The following is a 17,106-nucleotide window of genomic DNA, read 5'->3' on the forward strand; positions in this document are numbered from 1 at the left end:
GTCTCCATTCGTCGCTTGAAACATGACCTTTGGATTTTTCATGTGCATGCCTTTTGTCATTAAAAGTTCCAGTCCTTTCCGAGGCAATTTTGTACTTTGTATTATTCACTGCTTAGATTATATGCCCAACTAACATCTTTATGCAAAAAGTTTATTTTCTGAGTCGAAGTCATGTCAAAGTTACGTATCAAATCGTCATTGAGCCTGTCAAATGGATCAGTAGATCATAAATGACACGCTAGTTGTCCTAAAAAAGCTGGACAAATGAGCATATCGTGAATTAAAATTAGTTACGTTTTAAAAGTCTTTTTCGCAAAATTGTTTGTAGTTATTTTAAGACTCACATTTACAATAGACAAATTGGATATTTTTCAATTTCAAAGATTTTAATTTAACATTTCCTGATAATACAAATTTGACTCCTATATTATTGAATTTGGTATATTTTCAAAACAAAATGTATATAAATATTGGGATGAAGTTTTTCTACGTGCATCTCGTCATACAAAAGAAAGCTGTTCCAAACATTTGAGAAATAAAATATTCTCATCAGTTAAGAACTTTGTGGAAAAAGGTAAAAATACATTTTCTTTTAGTGAGGAAATTATCAGCAAGTATTTCAACAGTTTTTAAAAGAGAGGCGCTGGATAAGTAGAAAAAGATTGAAGTATTGAGAACCATATGCTATTTTAGGTTGATATTTTTTAAAAAATAAATCAGTGACATGTCGAATTCCGTTTCACAGGTCTTCCAAAATGTCCAATCCAAAATTCATTGGGATTGTTTTACGGCTGCCCAATGGAGTCTCTTTAACTAATTCTGGGGACAGTTCTGAAGCCGCGCCGGTTATCATGTTTATTGCCACCCGTTTTCCCTGTTGATTGTATATTCCACGAAGAATTCTATTAGTATCCATTATTGCAACAATGTCATTAGCGGATGTTGTTAACACATATAGTTCTTTAACTGGAATGGACTTAAACTTATTTCTTCCTCTTTGGCGTATTTGAATTGTCTTATCGGCTAAAAAAGTGTATCTTTGAATTTTGAATCGTCGATTTGGATTGATGTAGGGGATAAGCCGAATTAGTTCAAGCTTCCTAGTTTGAAATCCAAGTATGGTGAACAAAGGATGTCTGACAAGAGGAGATCTTGATCTGACACGAAGAGGAGGATCTGCAGGAGCAAATGACCTTTCAGGAGAATTATATAAGTCTTGAAAAAAAGAACGTGTGTAGCGAGGAATACCAGGAATAGGGTCACCATTAGGCAAGCATTCGAACCCTGAAATTGATTCTGCAACAATAAACAGATGATTACATTTTGTTTAGTTTTGAAACCTAATTGTGAGTTCTTAGTTTGAAAGTTCATTAAAGCCAAAGGAACTTTCATCACTAACTTTTAGTTGCTTGACGGTTTGACATTTGATCTTGATATTCTTTTGCAAAAATTGGGTAAAAGTACACTGACCCAGAGCGAAGCGCGCGATCCAACAGTCGCACGCCCTAAGCGCGTTAAAACTTGCCAATGTAAAATGTTTCAGTATCAATTTTAATTTATAAAAAATGAAGGTTTTAAACCCATTTAATTGCAGAAATAAACGTTTCATTGATTGAATCTGTTTTACAATTCACTTTATATATTTTTTGTATCGAGATTAATTGAGGGGCATATAAATAATTCTGAGCCTTACTACATTAATAAAAATAATGTTTATATTGCACCTGGGTTTTCAATAAAAAATTGCATAGCTTGGAAAGAAGTGAAAATAGGTATTTTATAATTCTCTATTATGTAAGGTAACTTACAAATAATATAGCATGATTTTTCAATATAATTTCCTAAAAATAGAGGTTTCAGAATTTCAAAATAAAATCAATTGTAATTGTTAATATTTACGATTGAATTATTTTTAATTCTGAATTAAAAAATGTGAATGTCTGCAAAAATTAATTCAAACTCAAAATTTTATTAAATTTGAGTGACCTTTCAATTTGTAATAAAATTTCAAATCGGCGATAAACAAATTTTTAGAATGATTACGTTTCTGGAAATCACATTATTATTGCAAATTGTATTACAATGACTGATGAGTTCTTCAAAAAGAAATTGCAAGACATGAAAAAACATTGTTTGTTTATTAATATATTTTCCGAGTTCCTTTAATTAAAAAAACAGTTGTTACCTTCATTTGTCGAATGAAATCTTTTTAATTAAATTTCGTTACAAATGATGTTTATAAGTTTTAGCAATTTTTAGAAATGTATGTTAAATTTTCTGATTCAAGACTAAGCTATTTTGACGGGGTTGGTAGAGGGAAGTAGTAGATTCCGCACTTTGAAACCCTAACGGAATATGGGATAAGGGGGTTAGGCCCTTTTTAAATGCCGACCAAGGCGCACTTTGTGTTGACTGTGATGGATCTGACCACTGGAAACCGCAGTGATGATGAATAAACCTGCAATGGAAGCCAACGGTAGGAAGGTCCAGAAGTGAAAGTTGCATCACACGTGCACCAACGAATGGGTTGGAGAGACCGGGTACTTCCCAGATGAACTACTTATCGGAATTTATACTAGTTAATCCATCTTAAAGGTGGGAAAATCAGTTCCGGAATCGATAACGGACGGAGTGTTCTCTAGGACAAAGACCGTACTGATGGACCTAATAGGTCAGGAACATGCTTTGTGATACCTGGACATGGCGTGGCAATGAGCGGCGTTGGAAGCGTCAGTAGTTGCGACAGGAATGCGGATGGCTCACAGTTCTTCAGCTCTCCGGCATCAAAGGTCAACAAGAGAGAGATCACCTTTTCTACGCGCTTGCCCTATCGCTGACATCAACCCTGTTTAAGATGTTTGTACAAGAAAATCTGTTCCCGTGCGCCAGAGAGATCTCACTTACGTGCCATTCATGCACGAATCTATTAAGTTGACTAATCGCATACAACCTGTCGTGCTGCATCCGCCTGTGCAGTGACGCACAAAGTGCGTCGCTATCTACAATAGCTTGAAACGCCTTTGAGGAATTACCGCTACGGACCGCAACAGCATGACAGGTTGCGCGCGATTAGTTGGCTTTATGGGTTCGTGCGCGGACGGCACGTCCATTAGACGTCTTCAGCAAACTGAAACAGATTTTCTTGTGCGACCAACTTCAGTGCACTTTTTCAGCTTACCGTATAAGGAGAAAGGCTAGTGAGCGAATGGAATCTCGGGCGCTAGTGGCGCAGCAGTTCTACGCGCCTCCTAGGCCTCTAAATTGACTCACCTGGAGGACCTTTAAAGGATGCCGACCGAGCTGCAATTGCAGGAGCTCATACAGAGGTCATGGGGAAAACTTGATAAGACTTTAAAGAATGTACCAGAACAATATTAAGACTGATGTAAAATTTGGAAGCTTAAAGAGAAAAATTTCTCAAAGTTTTTAAATAACAAGTAAATGCTTATAGAGAAGAGAGGAGAAGAGCAAGAATTTTACTGTTCGTTCGCGTTAGTCATTAAATGGAGAGTAGCTTTGGTAAAGAACAAATATTTTGAAACACTTTCGCAAAAAATGTTGTTTTTTCCCAAAAATTGACCTGAATATAGAGAATCACTCATATATTATGTTTTTATATTCACCAATAGAATAGAGAATAATCACCCAGGATAGCACCAGGTTATGAAAAATCTGCATCTTTACTAATTAGAAGAACAATTAAAGAATGCGTCGCTCAAGAATTTTATCTGCAATGTAAGTGATGACAATTCAATTGCTTCATTGAATAAATAAATGCGCATATACTATAGTTGTTATACTGTACACTATATACGTCTAGTTTATCTTTCTGAGGTGTTTACGTTTCAGTATAGAGTCAGTTTAAGGAAAAGATCATTTATTTGCTAAATCTGTTGACACTGATAAGCGCAACTTGTATGTCTGTATATCTGACGAAAGAAAAAAGTATACGAAGAAGGCGCGTGACGTGTCTCAAGCTTTACAGATGTTGTTACAGATATAGGTATTATATTTGAAGAAAGAATGATAATATAATAAGTTTATGATTAAATAAATCAAAAATATCTCTATTATGGTCAAAGTTGTAAAACCTTAAAGAAAAAATAAAAAAACAACTAAGCTGAAAAATCAAATACGCATAAATTCATAAACATTTTTTTTACAATTCACAAAAATCCGTATAGTCTAATTTCTTCTAGAAAACAACATATTTTGTCTCAAAAAAGGCGTATGCAGTTGCAGTCCCATGTCAATAAATATTCTACCATTCCTGACATATTTACTTATCTTAGCATGTCCGTGACGTCATTCTACAATATTTAATATTTCGCGAAATATTTGAGTCGAATTTTAATTCTATAATATTAATTTTCAGTTTGAAAATTGTACAGTCGACGCTATTTAGCTTGCCGCTGTTTACCTTGCCGCTTCCCGTCATTCTCGGTCTAGCTTTTCCCCCTCCACGACCGCGTGGCAACGCACGTAACGAGCAGAACAATATGCATCAAGCACCACTCATCGAGACCAGACTCAAATATTTCAAATCCTTACAAATTTTTAAAAATCTCTTGACATTTTTTAAAGCTCTTGAAAATATCTTGAAATTAAAAAAAAAAAACATGAAATATTTCTAATCCTTCAAAATCTCATACTAAATTATTAAAATCATTTTTAAATTCCTTGAAATCTATTCAAATAACCCAAAATATTTCAAATCCTTTAAAATCTCATATTAAATTACTTGAAAATTATTCTTATTGAATAGTTGAAAATATTTGAAAATTAAATTTCGAAAGCTTTGCATTTGTATTGGTTCCATTTTCAAAACTCTAGTCTAGAAACATTTCAATATTTAACGTTTTAAAACTTTTCTCTTTTTTAAATTTCAATCTGAAGCTTTAATAAATTTCGAGAGATTTCAAAATATTTTAAAGGATTTTAAATATTTAAAGATGTTTCAAAAGAAGTCAAGGAATTTTCATACTATTTTTCTAATTTTAAGTAAATTCAAAGAATATTAAAGAATTAGTTTTAAAATCTTTAAAAAAAAGGTCAAGGTATCTCAAAATATTTTGAAGGTATTGCAATATTTGAGAGTATTTTAAAATGTTCCAAGGAATTTTCAATTGATTACGGCGATTTAATCTGAGATTTTGAAAGATTTAATATATTTTATGATATTTTCATGGATTGCAAGGAATTTTCAATTGATTTCAATAATGCAGTATGATATTGTAAAAGATTTGAAACATTTTAGGGTATTTTTAAATTTTCAAGGAATTTTCAAGAGATTTCAAAATACTTTAAAGGATTGTAAATATCTGAGGATGTTTAAAAATATTTCACTGAATTTTTAATTCATTTTTATAAATTAAAGGAATCTCAAAGAATTTTAATAATTATAGCAAGGTTGTTTAAAAAAACACCAAAGTACATTAAAAATCTTTAAAAGATGTCAAGAGTGTTCAAAAGATTTTGAAGGTTTCGAAATATTTGAGAGTATTTTAAAAGGTTCTAAGGAATTTTCAATTGATTACAGTAGTTTAATATGAGATTTTGAAGGATTTGATACATCTTAGGATCTTTTACTAGATTCCAAGGAATTTTCGATTCAATAATGTAAAGCAATTTTAAAGAATTTTAACTATTTTTTTATATTTTTCTGGTTGAAAGTGGAACTGCTTTGTTAAAAATTTAGTTTTCTTTTTGGTTGATGATTTACCAATTTAGTTGAAAAAATTTGTTTTCTGAAAAAGTTAACATTAGTAATATGTATAATAGTAATAATATTTATACTATATGCGCCTGAGAAACATATACTCAAAATCGACTCATGCATGAAATGAAGAATCACGCAAAATATTAAATTCGCCAAATTCTTCCATTTCTTTCAAATGGGGATCCAGATATAAATAGAAGACCACCGACGTCTTCCGAAGCTTTCAGATCGGCAATCATCGTACAGCAGAAAACCGAAGTCGAATCGTGCATTTTCGGCTTACACACGAACTCACAGTGGTAATCATGCACCTTCTCTTTTGCGGCTCCCAAACGGTAGGTATGGCGAGGGTAAATTTCATCCAGGATCTGGCAGCATTGGATTTTGTCGAAGAGTCAGACCTCTGGACTATCATTTGTAGTGTGTATGTAGCATAGAGCTATTTCAAAAAATACAAGTTTTTCTTTGAAACAGCTCGACTTTTCTAATATACTCCAGTTACTGTGGAACCTGCCCATCACTTCAAGCCACTAGCAGTTGATTGAAACTTTAACCGCAAATATACTTATAATAATCATCATCATCCCGTGTGGGGTTGCTGGTCCTCCATCGGGCGCCTCCCCAGGTTGCGGATAGGGGAACGCTTCCCAGATATGGGTGGTACCGGGGAAACCAAATAACCCGGGGTGGACAAAAGCCAGCTAGGGGAAGGTACACTGAAATAAAACCACTGCTGAGCGCGTATGTTAAAAACAACATACCCCAAGGGAGTAGCAATCTCCCCACTGATTCCGATCGGGTTCCAGCCCCGGTGGTCAGTGCCGGTCCCATGGATATTGGGGGGGACCAAACATACTTGGACAGGAGCTTCTGTGAGGAGCTTGGAGGTCCTTTGGACGTCACTGAGGAAGGAGCTAGCAGGGAGATATCCGTCAACAAGAAGGACATCTCAGAAATGGATGCCCAGCTTGGCGAGACATATGATCTCTTCAAACTGCTGCATGACACCATTGAAGAAATGGTGGTTTTCAGCAGGGAGAAGAAGAATATGTGGCTCACAATTAGGAACGAGCTGCAAAGAGCAGCGAGCCTCATAGTCCAACTTCGCGATCACACTGTGACGACCGAAGGTCTTTATAGGGATCTGATCGAGAACGTTGGACGAACGGCGAGAACGAGGGCCATGACCCGAAAGTTAAGGAGCAAGAAGAGGACCAGCCAAAGTGGTACTCAAACAGACGAAGCCGTGGTGAATCCCACTCCCCGCGAAAGGAAGCGAGAGAGGGAGACCCCTTTGAGTTCCATGGAGCCTGGACCCTCTAAGTAAAGGCGTAAGAAGCCGAGGATTGCAAACGCTTCAGCGCCAGCGACATCGACTCCAAACAAGAACGAAGAAGAAGAGAAGCCTCCTTCCAGCAACATCAGGAAGCAGAAAAAACCAAGGAGAAGAGCTCGACCCGAGGCGGTTCTTATCAAACCGGCCAAGGGTTTGAGCTATGCCGAGGTTCCTAAGGACCTCAAGCGAAATGTTAGCCCTGACGCCCTTGGTGTAAAAATCAAGGGTGTCAGGGAGACTAGAAACGGAGAGGTCCTTGTAGGACTTGGGCCTACAGGCAAAGGCAGAGATGAGCTGTCAGCGGCAATACGCTGCGCTCTAGGGGAGGGGGGTAACGTGCGTGAGCTCGTCCACCGGGTGGAGGTCGAGGTCTTGGACCTCGATACCTCAACAGACGAAGAGGAGGTCGAAGCGACCGTAAGAAGTCACTTCGGCAATGAGCATGTGGGTGAGGTGAAGGTCAGCCTCACGAAAATATCCTTCAGAGGCAATCTGAGGGCTTTCGCGGAGCTGACAGAAGAGTTGGCGGAGACACTTGTACGCGCGGGACACCTCAAGGTGGGGTGGGTGTCATGCCGCGTACGTAAGAACGTAGAGAGGGTGCGCTGCTACCGCTGCCTAGGCTACGGCCACATGGCAGCTGGCTGCGAGGGCCCTGATAGGTCGAAGATGTGTTGAAGATGCGGCAAGGAGGGCCATAGGGCCATAGGCCTCTGCGCCGCCAAAGAAGAGAAACCCCGGACCAATCATCTGCCGGGGACGCTGAGATACTTGACGTATAGGGAGGCAGCCTCGTTGAAGAAGCCTTCCGTACGCCGAATTTAACATCACAGCTGGGCAGGTCCAAGAGCAAGCCCAGAAATAGGAGAAAAGGCCAAGTTGGCAAGAAGGAAGATTGCCGAAGCACGGCCAAGAAAACGGCACCCCCTGAAGTAATGCGAAAGCGGTTCCGGGGGGAATTATGCCAAGGAGAAAGGGTGGTGGTTTTTAGTGGGTCCCTTGGTAGCATCGGCGCTGTGGTCTCATTATGTATATTTTCTTATATATATTGGGGTCACTGTGGCGATGTTATTTAAGATCCCCACACTGCCAGGAAGTGCGGACCCTTCCTGGTGTGTTTTTGAACATTTTCCACTAAACCTCGTAAAAAAAAATAATAATCATCATCATAAGTCTTCCTACCAAAAGTGTGCTCGCGTTGGTGTCGTGGTAGGGCTTGAGCTTTCCTCTCATGACTTTGACGGCTATGTTGGCGGTAGCACTGCTACTGACAAGGTTTCCCATGCTAGATAGGCTGATTTTAAAGAGAGGAGGAAATAAGCAGAACAACAAAACCCATAAATTAAAAATGGATATTATGTTAAAATTTTGAAACGCTTGTACCTTCCCGAGGATCGTCGGAGCGCCACTGGAGCTACATATGGGAGCCACAGCATGCGAACCGGTGCCTGCTGAGGATACTTTGGCTAGAGTTAGCTATTTGCAGCCAACCACCTCGACAAAAATACCATGGTAGAGCATCAAGTTGGGTGAAAAAGTTAAATGAAAAAGGAATGGATGCGTCTCTATTATGAAATTGCAATGTTTGAAACAAAAATGGCAAAAGGATACAATGTAACAACGAAATTTGCTGTAAAGTATACGTATATGCAGAAAGTCGCACAAAGAGATATTATCGCTAAGGTGGAGGATATCAGAACTAATCTATACATCACAAAACACCGAGCATAAGATATTGAATAAAAGGTTGATTTAGCGTTGAAAAACGACGGCAAAAAACGGCGGCAGTGGAAGCCGCGTCATACGGTCAGGCAGGGGCAACTGACGCTGTTCAAACTGGAGGAATGAGAAATTTCGTTCAAACTGAAAAAAGCAAGGTGAAGCAATAGCCTTGAAATGCAGCTATGTAGCTAGCAATTTTCACACGTTTAGATGTTTCAGCGGTCTTGAAAACGGTAAGTAACTGGAAAGCTCCAGGTCCGGGGCATTGTGCACAACTTCTGGTACAAGCACCTGACGAGTGTGCGTCTTATGTTGGCAAGGTGCTTTCAGAAGATCATTGAACACCCAGATCTGATGCCAGGCTTTATGCTTTAGGGTACTAAGTATATGTTGTCTTAAAAACCAGACATTCAAAATCCATCTGGATTTCGACCGATAGCCTGTCTTTCAACAACTTTTAAATATCTTACATCTATCAATGTAGATTGGGTATATTCTCATTGCGGCGAGATTAACATACGTACAACAGAACAAAAAGGATCTTGTAAAAACTTTCGAGGCTGTAAAGATCTAGTCACTATAGATTCCGTGCAATGACTTAAGCTCGTAAGCATCAAAGGAACTCACAGATGGCACACATTGACTACAAGCAAGCGTTTAACTTTCGTGTCCCATGATTGCTTGCTTAAAGTCTTCAAACTTTACAAAGACTGCCCACGCGTTATGGACTTTCTAAGTCATGCGATAAAGCTCTGAGGTACAAAAATTCTCCTGCCAAAGATGGGCAACTTGGCTTTCACTATAAATAACAGGCCAATTACTTGTCGATACATTCTATATACGATCTTTACAGCTGTTTTTAATTATAGAATCGTTAGGACGATCGGACCCGGGTCGCAAAAGATGTACGAACAATGAGGCTAAAAGAAAGGCGTAACAGGCTGCCGGGAGAGCCTGCGCATTGATAGATGTGTCTAAAAAGACGCATGCATCCTACTAATGCTGCCTATCGATGGTATGGGTTGATTACCGAAAATATTTTCATTCAACCTCCAATAGACTTAACATCTTTGTGTTGGAAAGCTTAAAGATTTATGCGCACATCGTGATGTGCATAGAGAGACTGATGCCGCTTTGGAAAACCTGATTAACTATCTCGTCTGAAAAACACGGTGTGACAACTAAGAAAATCAGCTTTCAGAGTGGTGTCTTTTACGATGGTACCATAAGCCTACTCATCTCTTGCCTCACATTACTGGCAATATTTTTCGGACTTTGCCATTCCGGATGGATAGCGGAGCGTTTACGTACGAAGGAGCGGAAGAGGTTGCTGAAAGACTCGGATTCAACTTATAATAATTTAATAAATATATAATAAAATGATATAATATCAGATTTAAGCAAATGCATAAAATCTTATCTATCTCGAGTACTCACTTCTGAAAGCCTGGATTAAGAAAGAAGAGGAGAAAAACTTTCGCGAACAACGATGCAGAGATAAAGTTTGTTTTCCTTAAATCACCTGGAATAAATTATGGCATAGATTATTTCATTTTGGCGTATCGCGACTGTATCTTTTTTACTTTACCATACCTTTGTCACATGTGCAGCTAAGATATTTCCGATGATACCTGCAAAGCATCGCCTGCAAGCTGCGACAATCAAGGACACATACTATCTACTCTTGGCGAGAAAATTGTATGCATTTCAAGCTAAACAACTAAAAAACTGCTAGCGCAAGAACAAAATAGTCTTATGAAAGTTGAAAGTGTTCTGCTTAAATGAGCCTGAAAACGGTTATGTAAAAGAAATTTTGTGCTTTGCAGACTGAAAAATGTAAAAAATAGTAAGGAGTTTCGGGTACATTTGAGAACAGTCAAGCTAAGAGCATGGTTGCTTCTACAAGGGGCAATGGGAAATTTTTTTTTAACGAACGAAGTGCAGTTAAGAAATGTGAGAAATAATAAAAATGGTTGCTTACAAGTAAAAAAATGTACAATTATATTATCTTCAGTTTTAATAAAGATATTAAAGCGATTTAAACTGCAGACTGTAACAGATCGGCTCTGTAATTATTTCTAATCTCGCGGAAGAATGTGATAGTCTTATTTTTTGTAAAAATTGCGATATTCTTAGATATTTTTTGTCTTGGAAAACTAGTGCCACAAAGCAACCGGGATCCTTTCTTTGCTGCCTAACGGTCGCGCTTTTTATCGGCCCGTGGTTCAGAATTCTTAGCTGGACATCTAGCATGTCCTCCTAACAGTGCCGTATTTCTTTAAGAGAAGTTCCCTACTCTTTTAATATTTTTAGAAAAGCTACCGCCATTTTTTTATTGTAAAAACTTGTTAAAATCTTCCGGTTGATTTCAAAATAAGATTATAAACTTTATCAAAATTAACACGAAAACGACAAATATCTCAATGAAGAGAAGAATTTGGGCTCTTTTTTAAGCAAAACATAAAATTCAAATACATGTGACTTTGTTAGAAGGCTAGAGGCTATTTTATCTGCAAATCTACCAATTAATGCCCTTTAAGCAATGTTATGCAATGAGTAAAATAAATACGGAAGTGGTCAATGGGCATGCTAGGTATCCAGCCAAGGAGTCAGAACCATGCGTCAAATAAGCGCACGAGCGGTCGGCAGCAAAAAAAGGATCACCGCTACTATCTGGTACTTGCTTTTTAATAAAAAAAAAGTCTGAAAATATTGCGGTTTTGGAAAAAAAGAATTCTATCACATCTTTCCGGGTGATTGAAAATAATTATAGAGCCTTTCCGTTGTAATTTGCAGTTTAAATCGATTCAATATCTTTGTTAGAATCAAAGAAAATATAGTTGCACAATTTTGGTACTTTAAGCAGCAATTTTATTATTTCTTAAATTTCTTAACTGCACTTTGTTCACAACAGTTTTTCTTGTACTCCTGAATTTTTTTTAAATTTCCCTATTGCCCCTTGTATGAGAAATAATGCTCTAAACTTCAATGTTCTTATAAGTACCCCAAATTACTGACCTTTTTTATATATTTTAGTCTACAAAGCACAACATTTCTGTTACATAAACGTCTCAAAGGTTCTTTTTTTCAGACAGTCTTATAAATTTAGACACGTAGTTCTAGAACTCGCTAAGAGGATTTTTATCATTTCAACAAGCATCTTCTATCACTATTTTCAAGGCTGCAGTGCTTAACTCTTTAGATGTATTTCAAAAAATGTTTTCCTGTAGTATTGTGGATGTGCCTTTGATACCTTTTTTGATTATTAGCGTCTCCCAGGTTGCTCTATTTAGGCGCTTGTTTTATTCGGAAGTTCTGTTCGCTGTTTTGATTTCCGTAAAATCTCTATATGTGACCGTCTGCGAAGAAAGGGACCTTACGCGCCAAAAATGGATTTTAGGTTTTTACACTAATCGATAGTTGTTTAGTTGCTCTTTCATTTGCAAAAATCAGACATTTTTTAAGTTGATTACTTTTATTGTCATTAAGCTGCAAACATAGGCATGATAAACGCAGTCGGAGACCGAACGAGAGGCTTACGAAATCCAGCCAGAGTGGTGGTGGTGCTTTTCGTTGACACCTCCCCAACTACTCAAATGCCTGCTTGGGGACTCGGCTACGATAGCCCGTACAGTAAAATTCAGCTTTGGCGCGTCAGGTGCCTTTCTCCGCGGACAGTCACATATTGATTCGCGTCTTCTTTGTTAGTATTTGCAATAAACAATACTCTTTCTAAGAATGAACTATCCAATCTGTTTCCGTTACATGGTTAATTTTATATCTTAAAATTAATCATGTAACCTGTATCTATTTTTGTGTCGGACCAAGTTACTAATTTGTATCTCCTTCTCGTATTATTCTTTCTCCGTGAACACAAGGGCCTATAATGGTAGATTATGTACCTAGGCAGTGAAGTAGAACTTTATACGAGGATGCAGAATTTAACGTCTGAGCCCAAGCTGAGGACGATAAAACTGCATTAGAGTCCAAAATAACCTTACATAACACGCTTTGATAAATGATAATCTTCTAATTCCCACTTTTATTGTAATACCCTTTGAAATGCTGTTTTTATCTTACATTCATAATCGGATCGACTTTTAGGAATCATGTGATTCGCCATCTATGCATAAACATAGTTTTCCGTTCATTAACATTCCATTCTCAATTATTTAACTATCGCCTTCTTTCTCTTTGTTGCAGGTAAATGCTGACATTCATTTTCCCCATAGTAGAAGATTTGTACTTTGTCTTAGTAGTAAATAATTTGAAAAATCGAAATGCCACTATAAAACCTATTTTGAAACTTCATTCATTTTAAAAATATTTTTGAATGAAAAAGAATATTTGTTTTGATATCATGAAATATTGGATTGTTTATTAATCATATTTTAGTTTTCATTTAAAAATGGCGTAGTTAACTTTTAAATTAGAAAAATGAATTCTCAAACAATGAAAACGTCCTTTCAAGTTATAAAAGAAATATCCACCTTAAATCAGCGGTTTTTGACCAAGAAGATACATTTTTTATTAACATTAATATTATTTATAAGAATTATTTTTAAAAAATTATTAATTGATTATTGTTCTTTTCTCTTTTTTCTCCCGTCAAGATGAATTTTTATCGACAAAGCATACTTATATTTTCAGGGTAAAAATTAATTTTTATTTAAAAAACGAGTCTTCAACAAAGTAGCTTCCACTTTCAATCCAAAATTTTAAAACAAAAATGCGCATGGTATAATTTTCTAAGAAAACATTATTGGTAATATTATTACAATAAGAGCAGAAGAGAAAAAGATTCGTTTCTGACTATTAATGTCTGTGATGTACATTTGTTTCTAGAAATTATTTATAGAAATAATTAGTAACATCTAGTCTTAAATTTCGATGGTCACTACTTATGCAACGAATAAAAGCAAGCGATATTAGACCCGGAATATAGGTTTAAAAATAAATATTCTTAATGTGAATTATTTTTTAATAAAATCTGCCTATAACATCCATAAATAATTAAAATCCCTGAAAATTCTTAAAAATTCCTAAGAATCTTGCAAATTCTTCGTAATCTGATGAAGTTATTGAAATCATTGAAAATTTCTTGCGATCTTTTAGAGTATCATCAAATGTTTTAAATTCAAAAAATATCTGATATATTTAAAAATCTCTTAATTCGAATTAAAGTAATAGTTTGCACCAAAAAATATTATTCAAAAAATGAGGTTCAGCATAGATTGCTCCGATTGTAAAACTAAATTAGTAAAACTCTTCATAAAAGAAACTCGATAAAAATGTATTTTACTCTAGGGCCAAATCCGTTTTTTGAGTGAGTCATTAGACCGGATTCCCACCTTACCGACACTTTTCTATTTACTAACTTATTTTCACACGAAGCGCAAAATCGGGTTGAAAATATGATACAAGGCGGGGTGTCGATGGCTGTCCCGACTTCATCTAAAGTAGTGAGAGATTATTGAGCGGAGATCGTGGGTGGCCAGGCGGGTGGCAGACTGCTCGTGAGCGTGTGGGAGCTCGGCCGGTGGGTCGTGTGGAGCCGTCTTTACCTCTCCTGAGGCAGGGCTTCTCACCACGATGATGATAACAACTTCCGACGTCTTCTCGGGCGCGGCGAGCCGTTCGTGCCCTCTTGGGCAGAGGCTGCTTTACCACGGTTTAGGCTTTCCGGGGCTGGATTTCTACTCGTACGGGCAAGGTCCGGTTGTTCGCCTGCAGGAAGGAGTCCAGTTGGGGCATTGATAGCGCTGGGTTTCGGCGGCTGGTTGGTGGCGGCAGCAGGAGGCGAGGGGCCCTGCCAGGCCAGCAGTCCATTTATGCGTTAATGGGTAGAGGACGTCAAGAAAATTGGCCTGCGCTTATAGGCCGCAAATAGGCCTCCCGGCAAGGGCACTTCGCCGGCGCTGGAGGCGAGGGCTGAAGGTCGTCCTCGTCTAGGATGATGACGTCATCATCATCGCTATCGGTCTGGCGGAGGGGCTTGCGGGAAGAAGGGGTACGAGGTGCCGGAGCTTCGTAGAGCCCGGAGTGATCCAGGCGGCCCGAAGAAACGGCGGAAGAGATCGAGGGCCGGAAGAAGTGAACTTTGAGGGAATCGAGAAGGAGGACTACCGATCGGACCATAGCCTTGGGAGTGTGGGTGGAGTAGGAGGAAGAGGAAGGGCGTAGATCTTCTATTAGAGGGAAGCCGGATGCTTGGAGGGCGTCTCGGAGCGTAGCAAAGCGACGACAAACTCGGGTGCGCTTAGAGGCAGGAAGATTTCTGGGTTTACTAGACATACGTCTGGTAAGGAGGAGCAAGGTGGTGGAAAATGTAAGGTAGGTGAAGAGAGGACGGGGCTGCAGCGAGTGTACCGACACAAAAGTAGGAAAGGAGGCGAGGCGGAGATGCTATGGGCGTACCGACCTCTGAAGTAAGAAAGGAGGCGAGGCGGGGCTGCAAGGAGCGTACCGACCTAGAGAAAGAGAGAGAGGAGTAAAGATTGCAGGAGGGGCTGCGAGAAAGCTTACCGACCCTAGAGAAAGTGGAAGAGTGCGGGCGGGGCTGCAAGAGCGTATCGACCCTGTAGAGAGAGATAAAGACAGAGTGAGTGGAGAGAGAGAAGGAGAGAGGAGTGCGGAAGTAAGGGTATTTTCTCAAGAGAGAAAGGAAAAACAACCTGGAATTCTGTTTGGGCTCGAAAGCACTTTATTCTCAAAAAGTGGTACCGAGTACCGAAAGCGACCAGGGGACTGAGGTTACCCAATTGGAAGCCCGAATAGAAGTGCGTGCCTTCGCTTGCACGCACCCGCTTTTATGTTCGACGGCCGAGAGGCGGGCCGGTCGGCGATTGGCGCGGTCCTCTCGGCCACTCGCGTCGCTGATGGAAGGGCGCGTCGGCTGTCCTGTCCATCCCTATTACTTAAAATTGTAAACGCACAGCCGAACTAACAAGCGACTACAAAAGGTGGGTATGGTCCGAATTTCTTGTAATTATTAAAACACTTTTTGTAATCTTGTGAAAATCAGTTAGGAAATTAAAAAATTATCAGGAAGGTAGGAATCCAGTCACGTGACCCACTCATTACATGGCCTTGAACTAAAAATCGAGAAACGTAAACATTTTTTAAGCATAGCTACATTTTTAAAATAAATTCCAGGGATTTTGAAATAAGCCAAGATATTTCGAAGGAATTCAGCGAATTTCGATTTTATAAGAACTTCAAGATATTTCGCAAGAATTTTAAATAATTTAATAAGCATCAAAATCATTCTTAATAATTGCAAAGGATGTGAATGTATTACAAGTGATCAAGGTTCCTCCTCTAACTTCAGTTTGATTCAATTATGAGTCGTACAGAAAATTTCGCAATCGTATGCAATTCTCCAATTTTCGCGCTTGTAGCAAAAAACTATTATTTTATATACACTCAAACCTGGATTTAGCAATCCTCTATCAAGCGTCACAAAGTAGAGAGAAGCAAGGCAGGCAAAAACAGAAGACAGATGAAATAGTTCCGAAACTCTGGATTTAATGTCATGTTTAGTCCCAAAATTGACAATAAATCCACGTTTTACAGTACTAACATACAGTCTTCCATTATTCTTTCTATATAGTGTTATACAATCAACATGATTGTTTTACGTTTTTTCTGTTATTTATTTCACATAAAATTGCTTCCGGAAAACTTCAGTATGTGGGTAAAAAGGCGTATTATATATCCAATTGGTACAATTTCCAAGGTCCGAAATTCTGGAAAAAATAAGGCTGGTTTTTTTTATTACACTATACTTTCCTATGCATAATTTTATTTCCATCGTCCCTGAGAATAATAAATGTACATGTTTTATTATTCAACACCAACATTTTAGATTTTTTGACATTGTTCAAATGAAACTTTAGGTCAAAATTGCTATTTCCGTAATTGCATGTTGAATTTGATCAAGCAAATTATAGAATAGATGCAGAACTAGACAATTTAGAAAAGTAGGAATGCATTCCAGCCAACTAAGGCAATACCAGTGGATCACCCAAACCATTAAGGAAAAATCAGTCCATATCATAACAATGCAAAGCAAGATCAGTCAGGGATCTAAATAACTCGGCTTTTTACAGGGGAAGAGATTCTACAAATTAATGTAGCAGTTACTAGATGCAGTTTTTGTCATTCGTTCATTCACTTTAATATTTTGAATGAAGAATTCTGCTTATCTGTTAAGAATTCTGTCAGATCATTATTATTATTATTATTATTACACCATTAAGCCATTTCCCTTTCGGGGTAGGCGTGACTCACTCGGCAGGGGAAAGGAGTAGTGTGTGGATGGGATAGA

Source organism: Belonocnema kinseyi, chromosome 1 (assembly GCF_010883055.1).
Source record: "Belonocnema kinseyi isolate 2016_QV_RU_SX_M_011 chromosome 1, B_treatae_v1, whole genome shotgun sequence".
Classification (NCBI taxonomy): Eukaryota; Metazoa; Arthropoda; class Insecta; order Hymenoptera; family Cynipidae; genus Belonocnema; species Belonocnema kinseyi.